The sequence below is a fragment of the Anolis sagrei genome, chromosome 2 (genome assembly GCF_037176765.1).
Source record: "Anolis sagrei isolate rAnoSag1 chromosome 2, rAnoSag1.mat, whole genome shotgun sequence".
Taxonomy (NCBI): domain Eukaryota; kingdom Metazoa; phylum Chordata; class Lepidosauria; order Squamata; family Dactyloidae; genus Anolis; species Anolis sagrei.
In genome coordinates, this window is record NC_090022.1 from 2,876,823 (window position 1) to 2,886,312 (window position 9,490).

Below are 9,490 nucleotides of genomic sequence, written 5' to 3' on the forward strand. Positions count from 1 at the left end.
CCCATCTTGTGACCTCCCTTTTGGCCTTGATGATGGGAAGAGGGGCCTCACCTCTATCAGTCATCTCCCCCTCCCCTCTTTCATTCTTATTTCGATCTTAACAGGGAATTGACATGATCCATCCTCCCGCCCCTCTCTGCCATTCCCCCTTCCGCCTGCCTTTCCTTCCAGGCCACAGATCTCTCCTCTCTCTGGGCTCTCACGGGCGAACATGAGCCAAGAGTGTGATGCAGCAGCTGAAAAAGCCAATGGGATTCTGGGCTGCATCCAACGGTGTCTAGTGTTCGGATGGAGGGAAGCCATGGTGCCTCTCTGTCCTGCCTTGGTTAGAGCTCACCTGGAATGACCCTGGGTCCAATTCTGGAAGAAGCAAAGGCCACCCACCAGCACGTGTGTCCTCTCTGCCAAAGACCACGTGGATCCAGAACACTTCTCTACAATCCAACAGCAGCAATAAGGGTTGTGGGCATTGGCTCTCTTGGGTCCCATTCCCAACAGGGTCAAAACATCCTCAGTCAAGAGCTGCCATTCAAAGTGAGCTGAATATGGTCAAGCCAGGGCAGGCGGGCGGTCCCTGTCCCTTTCCACACACACAGACAGGATATTGATGATGCCATGAGGAAGAGGGGCTTTGCCTTCAGGCTTTGGGAGACGCCTCCTCTGGGGCTCCAACTCCCAGCATCCCCAGTCCTGGTGCCAGGCCTTTCTGCAGGGACGGTGGGAGTTGTAGTCCAAGGGGGGCATTCCCTCCACTCTCTGCAGCGGGGATTCCCAGGCCCCAGCCCTCCCCCTTGCTCACTTCAACTCCCAAAAGCCTCAGCTGCCTTGAGCCAAGGTTGGGGATTCTGGGTGATGGACTCCCAGGAGGGGGGAGGAGGACTGAAGTAAGGAAGGAAGGAAGGGAGGGAGGGAGGAAGGAAAAAGGGAGGAAGGAAAAAAGGAAGGAAAAAGGGAAAAGGGAAAGGGGAAGGAAGAAAGGAAGGAAGGAAAAAAGAGGAAGGATGGGAAAAGGAAAGGAAAAAAGAGGAAGGACGGGAAAAGGAAAGGAGAAAAAGGGAGGAAGGGAAAAGGAAAGAAGGAAAAAAGGGAGGAAGGAAAAAGGAAAAAAGGGAGGAAGGAGGGGGGAAGGAAAAAAAGGAGAAAGGGGAGGGAGGAAGGGAAAAGGAAAGAAAGGGGAAAGGGAGGAAGGAAGGGAAAGGGAGGAAGAAAGGGAATAGGAAAGAAGGGGGAAAGGGAGGAAGGAAAGAAAAAGGAAGAAAGGGAAAAGGAAAGAAGGAAAAAGGGAGGAAGGAAGGGAAAAGGAAAGAAGGGGGAAAGGGAGGAAGGAAGGGAAAGGGAGGAAGGAAGGGAATAGGAAAGAACGGGGAAAGGGAGGGAGGAAGGGAAAGGGAGGAAGGAAGGGAAAAGGAAAGAAGGGGGAAAGGGAGGAAGGAAGGGAATAGGAAAGAAGGGGGAAAGGGAGGAAGGAAGGGAAAAGGAAAGAAGGGGAAAGGGAGGAAGGAAGGGAAAGGGAGGAAGGAAGGGAAAAGGAAAGAAGGGGAAAGGGAGGAAGGAAGGGAATAGGAAAGAAGGGGGAAAGGGAGGAAGGAAAGAAAAAGGAAGGAAGGGAAAAGGATAGAAGGAAAAAGGGAGGAAGGAAGGGAAAAGGAAAGAAGGGGGAAAGGGAGGAAGGAAGGGAAAGGGAGGAAGGGAATAGGAAAGAACGGGGAAAGGGAGGAAGGAAGGGAAAGGGAGGAAGGAAGGGAATAGGAAAGAAGGGGGAAAGGGAGGAAGGAAGGGAAAGGGAGGAAGGAAGGGAATAGGAAAGAAGGGGGAAAGGGAGGAAGGAAGGGAAAAGGAAAGAAGGGGGAAAGGGAGGAAGGAAGGGAAAGGGAGGAAGGGAATAGGAAAGAACGGGGAAAGGGAGGAAGGAAGGGAAAGGGAGGAAGGAAGGGAATAGGAAAGAAGGGGGAAAGGGAGGAAGGAAAGAAAAAGGAAGGAAGGGAAAAGGAAGGAAGGAAAAAGGGAGGAAGGAGGGGGAAAGGAAAAAAGGAGAAAGGGGAGGGAAAAGGGAGGAAGGAAAAAAGGAAGGAAGGAAAAAGGGGAGGAACGAAGGGATAGGGAGGAAGGAAGGGAAAAGGAAAGAAGGGGGAAAGGAAAGAAGGAGAAAAAGGGAGGAAGGAAGGGAGGGAGGAAAAAGGGAGGAAGGGAGGAAGGAGGGGGGAAGGAAAAAAGGGGGAAAGGGGGGGGGGAAGGAAAAAAGGAAGGAAGGCAGGGAGGAGGGAAGGAAGGGGAAGCCACCTCCCTCAGCCTCCTCTTCTTGGCTGCATGGCTGCCTCTCTCTCTCTCTCTCTCTCTCTCTCTCTCCCTTGGCAGGCCCACACCTCTCTTCCTGTGTGGAGGCTAAGCCCCGCCCTCCTTGGGGCACCGTCTCTGTGGGCGCCATCTTGAGACCGGGCGGGAGTAGAGCGAGAGGGAGGCCTGCGCTTCCCAGAGAGGCAGGAAGAGAGGGGAGGGGAGGGTGACGCGCTTCCCTCTGAGCTCACTTCCGGAAGGAAGGAAGGAAGGAAGGAAGGAAGGAAGGAAGGAAGGAAGGAAGGAAGGAAGGAAGGAAGGAAGGAAGGAAGGAAGGAAGGAAGGAAGGAAGGAAGGAAGGAAGGAAGGAAGGAAGGAAGGAAGGAAGGGGGGCCAGGCTGGGCGGGCGCCAACCTCTCTCTCTCTGCTGCGGCCTAGCTGCCTCCCTCCCTCTCTCCCTCTCCCTCTCTCGCGTGGATCCCGCCAGGAGGGGGGCTTTCTCCCTCTCTCTTCGGCGCCGGAGGTGAGCTCCCTTCCTTCCTTCCTTCGTTCCTTCCCCAGCAGGCCGTGGCCTCCCTCCCTCCCTGGCCCGGCCTGGGGCCTCCTCGGCTTCTCCTTTGGCCTAGGCAGGCAGGGAGGGAGGGAGGCCTCGAGCCCTGAGGAGGGGGGCAGGCCAGAAAGAAACAGTATTAGTATTATTATTAATACTACTACTACTACTACTACTACTAGGCGTCCCCCTGCCAGGCGTGGCTGTGTCCCACTCTGCTGATCTAAACAATAAAGCAATGAGAAACTAGGTTCTTGTGGGTTTTTTCGGGCTATAGAGCCATGTTCTAGAGGCATTTCTCCTGACGTTTCGCCTGCATCTGTGGCAAGCATCCTCAGAGGTAGTGAGGTCTCTTGGAATTAGGACAATGGGTTTATATATCTGTGGAATGGCTGGGGTGGGGCAAAGAGCTCTTCCCTGCTACAGTTAGGTGTGAATGTTTCAGTTGATCGCCTTCATTAGCATTTGAAGGCCTGCCTGAGCCTGGGAAAATCCCCTGTTACCAGGCCGATTAGATTTGACACGGATGATTAAGACAGTTTTAAACTGTGTATTTTAATGTTGAGACAAATGTTTTTAATGTTTATGTATGCATATAATGTATTCATGTCCCAGCACTGAATGTTTGCCATGTGTATATTGTGCTCCGCCCGGAGTCCCCTTCAGGGTGTGAAGGGCGGAATAGAAGTGCTTGAAATCCATAATCAATGGTGTGCTGCTGTTGGAGGAAAGAGAGAGAAGGAGAGGAAGGAAGGAAGGAAGGAGGCCAGCACCATTGCCCTCGCCTTCTGGGGTCTTCCCTGGCGTGGTTGGAGGAGAGAGAGAGAGAGAGAGTCCTCCAAAGGAACTATTATGATTATCTCCCATTGTCAAACAGAAGAGTTGTAATGGGAAAGCAGATCCCTCCCCTTCTTTTCTTTTTTTTAACACGAATGTTAATGAAATCTACGGATAATAACAGCCCAACCAAAACCTTTTTTCTTGCTGTCGTGGTTTTTGGGGCTGTTTTTGGGGTTATTTGGGGTGCTGATTCAGAAAATTGCATTAGATCAACCACATCAGCTCTAGATTATCAGGTATGGCTTTCTGTGGGCGAGCAGGTGGCAACTACTGGAGGGCATATGTTCTATCTTCCATCGTGGAATATGTTGACTCCATCTCAGTTTCCTGGTCAGATGTTGATTCTTCATGATTGGTGTTAGCCTTGTGTTGACTTCCTTCTTAACATTGTAAAAAAAAATCTCTTATTATTGTCGCAGTTCTTATCACAGTTTACTTTTTCAGTTCTCATTAGCAGGTTTTAATTATAATCCAGCAAGCAGGTAAAGGCTCAAAAAGCCACGCGGAGGAAGAATCCCTGCAGCCTCAGAAAAGTTAGCGCCTGCCCTTCCAAGGAGGAGAAGAGCCTGCTTCCCCTTTGAAATCCTATGTCTGTTCCCTGCAGGATTCAAGAGTTTGTAGTTGAGAGAGGCCCAGGACCCCCCTGGCTGAGAATGAGAAAGGCCCCTCCCTGAATACCTGGCAGTGTAAGAAATCACACATAGAGAAACTTTGGGCACCGTCCCCTTTGTACCTGAGGAAGGATTGATCATTATTGGGCAAGTTTCAAAGTATTTGTCACCAGGCAATGGGCACCTTCCCTCTTCCCCTGGGTTTCCTACAGCACTGTGGCTGATTTCCTACAGGGGTGATTTGAATGCAATATCCCTGCTTCTTGGCAAGGGGTTGGACTGCATGGCCTATGAGGTCTCTTCCAACTCTTTGATTCTATGATTCTATGACTTCTTTTTCATGTTCCATGACACCTTTCCCCGTTCAACTCCTGAAGAGATTTTCCTCTCATTTGTTTGGCAGGTAACTTCTGAACAAGTTCTGCGAAGAACGCCTTGTGAGAGCTTTGCCCGAGGAGTAAGTCCAAAGTGACCTCAAGATACACAGCAATGACAACAAGACAAAATAAGTTCTAGAAAAATACATTTCACACTACATACCTGTGGAATTAAGAGAGGGGGATAAGATTGTGCTGAAAAAAGCTATGGGAAAGCGAGCAGAAGGCTACAGCAATTAAGAAAACTGTGCTGTTCAGGAGATTGTATCTGTGAACATCTGGCATCATATTTGAATTATAAATGTAAAAGAATGGCAAGCCCTCTACCTCCCTATCCTCGATCTGTCACAGGGCAGAAGTTACATCAGTGTATGGAGTGTGGAAAACAATTTAATAGGGAACGTTCTCTTACTATACATGAACGGATCCACACGGGGAGAAGCCATATCAATGCATGGAATGTGGAAAATGCTTCAGTCGCAGTGACAAACTATATTCCCATCAAAGGATCCACACAGGGGAGAAGCCACATAAATGTATGGAATGTGGAGAAAGCTTCAGTCAGAGTGGCACTCTACGCTCCCATCAAAGGATCCACACAGGGGAGAAGCCACATATATGCATGGAATGTGGAAAGACCTTCAGTCACAGTGGCACTCTACATTCCCATCAAAGGATCCACACAGGGGAGAAGCCATATAAATGCATGGAATGTGGAAAGAGCTTCAGTGACAGTGGCACTCTACATTCCCATCAAAGGATCCACACAGGGGAGAAGCCATATAAATGCATGGAATGTGGAGAAAGCTTCAGTAAGAGTAGCCATCTACGTTCCCATCAAAGGATCCACACAGGGGAGAAGCCACATATATGCATGGAATGTGGAGAAAGCTTCAGTCGGAGTGGCACTCTACGGTCCCATCAAAGGATCCACACAGGGGAGAAGCCATATCAATGCGTGGAATGTGGAAAGAGCTTCAGTGAGAGTGGCAGTCTACGTTCCCATCAAAGGATCCACACAGGTGAGAAGCCATATAAATGCATGGAATGTGGAAAGAGCTTCAGTCAGAGTAGCCATCTACGGTCCCATCAAAGGACCCACACAGGGGAAAAGCCACATAAATGCATGGAATGTGGAAAAAGCTTCAGTTGCAGTGACACTCTACGTTCCCACCAAATGACTCACTCAGTACAGAAGCCATAGAAGTGCATAGAATGTGGAGAAAGTTTCAGTCAGAGTAACTATCTCGATTCCTTCCAAATCTATCTACATTGCTGTCAAAGGAGCCACATAATAGAGAAGCCATATAAATGCACGGAATGTGGGAAGAGCTTTAGAGGATGTTCAGCATACAATAAACATCACGGAACTCATGCGCCGCTAGAGGAGACCTGCCTTTCAGTTTCTGAGCTCTCTTTCAAAAATATTGGAAGGAAAGAGGAAGGCCGGCACCTGTCTCTCTCTCTCTCTCTCTCTCTCTCTCTCTACCATGGACTAGTTTGTGTGGCCTTGGTCGGCGGCTACTGGGAGCAGGTCTCACTCAGAAGGGGATTTTTCTCCGTATTGCAGCAAGCTCCGAAGGGGTTCCCCTCGCCTCCTCCATAAGAAACCCATCCCAGGCTTCTAGGGTGATCTGTGGAGGTTTGCTGAAAGGAGCAGCAGCTGAGATCTCTGGAGAAAAGGGTTCTGAAAAAGAAGAGCTCTTTGGTAGCAGAGAAGGTCATCTCTTCATACCCTCGTCTCCCGTCTTGGCTCTGTTGCCCCTCGGTTAGAATTTGGGGCTCCAGCCATGTCCCTGTCACCCTTTTCTGGACTTCATTGTATTGGGAATAGTTGATTATAAATTCTGGACTGTCTTCTGGTTGAGAAGTCACAGCATGTTGTGAATGAGAACTTATTGCTTAATGTTTGTTATAGATGTTTTTCTTGATTGAATAATTGATGTTTATATAGATTTTGCCCATGGTGTTGAGACAATAATAATCTTATTGTATGTAATGTATGCATTGTGTAATTCAGTGTTATAATTGATTGAGTGATTGAACAACTTAACACATTGATACATAGATACTGGTTGTTTTGTACTGTTTAATGGCCAAGGGTCCATGAGGAGACACAGCACATCTCCCTAACTGCAGAGAATGGAAGACAAAGAATGTAGGACTTTTTAATAACAGTACCAAAATTATAATTTGTGTAAAGAACATTAAAGACCAAATTTGTAATTTGTATCAACATGCTTTGTTTTTGGTTTTTGTCTTTGGATAAAAATTGTCCTTTTTTAAAAAAAATAAGGTGTTCTACATCAGTTTAAAAAGCCAGTGTGATTTTAGGCTGTCCCAATGGGAGCGTGAGGGTTTTAGTGGAAGTTTTCGTGGACTCTCTTCTAGACGTGGATCAGGCCTCCCCTGGAATCACCCTGCGTTCTGTTCTGGGCAGCACCATTCCAGCAAGATTTTGGGACGCTAGAATCTCTCCAGAGAAGGGCGATAGGGAATGGCTGAGGGAGCTGGGGATGTTTAGTTTGGAGGAGGAAAAAGGCCGAGAGGACAGGAGAGCCAATATTTGGAAGGATGTCCCATTGAGGAGAAAAGGGCCAGTTGTTCCTGCTGCTCTGGAGACTAAGATATGACACAACTGATTCACGTTGCAGGAAATAACCTTCCACCTAAACTGTAGGAAGCATTTCCTGATGGGAAGAGCCGTTCTGCCATGGAAGCATTGTCCCATCTCAGGAGCCCCCCTTCCCAAGGCCTGGCCTTCCACCTCCTGGGGACTCCGTGTCCCAAAATCCCTGATCTTGGACCAAGGCAGCTGAGGCTTTTGGGTGTTGAAGTCCAAGAAATCCTGAAGGAATCCAGTTTGGGAATCCCTGCTGAAGATTCAGAAAGAAACAAGGACAATGTGCATTGAATATCTGCCACCACTTTAAAATGTACTTGTCACTTCTGATCAGTTATATATTAACTAAGCATGTCTGTTTCCATTGGGATCTTTCAGATGCCGGAAGTAAATTCTGGTGTTTTTGATATCCAAACGGGTTCCAAGTGCTATAACTCCCATCATTCCCTAGTCCATGGCCAATTGGCCAACTGTCAGTGGTTGTGGTGGTGCCCCCTTCTGCCAGGAAGAAGGAAGTTGGACCAGATGGTCCTTGGGGTTTTCCTCCAACTGTAGGAATCTATGAAAATGAGGAATTGGTGGATAATTGGTTTCTTCTTTTGGTTAATATGAGAGAAGAACGTTGCAAAATTACCATAAATGGGTAGATGTATGAATATGCCTGGAAGTTGGGGGGACGGATCCCGTTACCTTATGTCATTCCCTAAACAATTCAAGGAGGTTGCTCTTTGTATTGTCGAAGGCTTTCATGGCTGGAATCACTAGGTTCTTGTGGGTTTCTTCGGGCTATATGGCCATGTTCTAGAGGCATTCGCCTGCATCTATGGCAAGCATCCTCAGAGGTCGTGAGGTCTGTTGTTGCTCTTTTGTTTTTAATGTATTTCCTAAATTCTTTTTTAAAATTCCTAAAATTCAGCGTATCATCTAAACATTCTGAAATTTGGTATGCTAACAGCGGAGGATGTGTTGTGCCACTGTTTCATCAGGATCGCTCAAAAACGAGGGAGAGAGAAGCCCCTCAAATTTCCCCCACATTCTGCCATTTTTCCCCCTATTGCGCATGCACATCGGCCATTAATGAATCACTTCTGAAGTTTTGGAAAGTTTTGAATGTTTTATGCAAAAATCCAGAAGTGACTTGCATGCTGGTCGCTTCTGTGGCGAGAGAATCAGCCGTTTACGAAGACGTTGCCCAGGGGACGCCTGGATGTCTTGCAATCCTGCGAGGAGGCTTCTCTCATGTCCCCCAGACATAGAACTGACTGGTTGCCCTGACACGATCAATCAATCAAAGCGCCAGGGCCCCCTACTTTTGAACACAGTTGAGAACCATCTTTTTTTGGATAGCACACGCATAACAGTGTCCAAAATGTAATAAAGATTCCTGTGTTATTACATTATTAGTCCAAAGTTATTTCTTTGGACTCCAGCTCCCATGACTTTTTCCCCACAGAAAGACCTCAGGGCTTTATAGGCTAAAGCCAGCACGTTGAGTTGTGCTCGGTCGCAGACTGGCGAGCAATCTAGCTGCCGCCGATTGGACTATTTGAAGCTACCGAACAGTCTTCAAAGGCCCCCCAACAAGGAGTGCACTGCAGGAATCTATTTGGGATTTATTTATTTGTCGTGTCAGGGCAACCAGTCCATTATATTACATTTCTAACAGAGCAAAGCAAACAAACAGACAAAATACAAAATTTCTGAGTTTGGTAGATGATTAAATGTCCTTTCCGTCCTGGGCCCGGTCCTGTTCAACATATTTATTAATGACTACAGGCCTGGATGAAGGGTTAGAAGGCAGGATCATCAAGTTTGCAGACGACACCAAATTGGGAGGGATAGCCAATAGTCCAGAGGACAGGAGCAGGATTCAAAACGGTCTTGACAGATTAGAGAGATGAATGGCCAAAACTAACAAAATGAAGTTCAACAGTGACAAATGCAAGATACTCCACTTTGACAGAAAAATGAAATGCAAAGATACAGAATGTGGGACGCCTGGCTTGAGAGCAATACGTGTGAAAAAGATCTTGGATGTGATGTGATGTGGCGGCAAAAAAAGCCAATGGGATTTTGGCCTGCATCAAGAGGAGCCTAGTGTCTAGATCTAAGGAAGTCATGCTCCCCATGCTCTATTCCGCTTTGGTTGGACCACACCTGGAATATTGTGTCCAATTCTGGGCACCACAATTCAAGAGAGATATTGACAAGCTGG

At 47.8% G+C, this 9,490-nt stretch overlaps 1 pseudogene; it reads left to right on the forward strand.

Moving 5' to 3' along the window:
- Positions 1 to 6,888, forward strand: part of LOC137096000 (zinc finger protein ZFP2-like) — a 42,076-nt pseudogene extending 35,188 nt beyond the window's left edge.
- Positions 6,889 to 9,490: the final 2,602 nt, after the last annotated feature.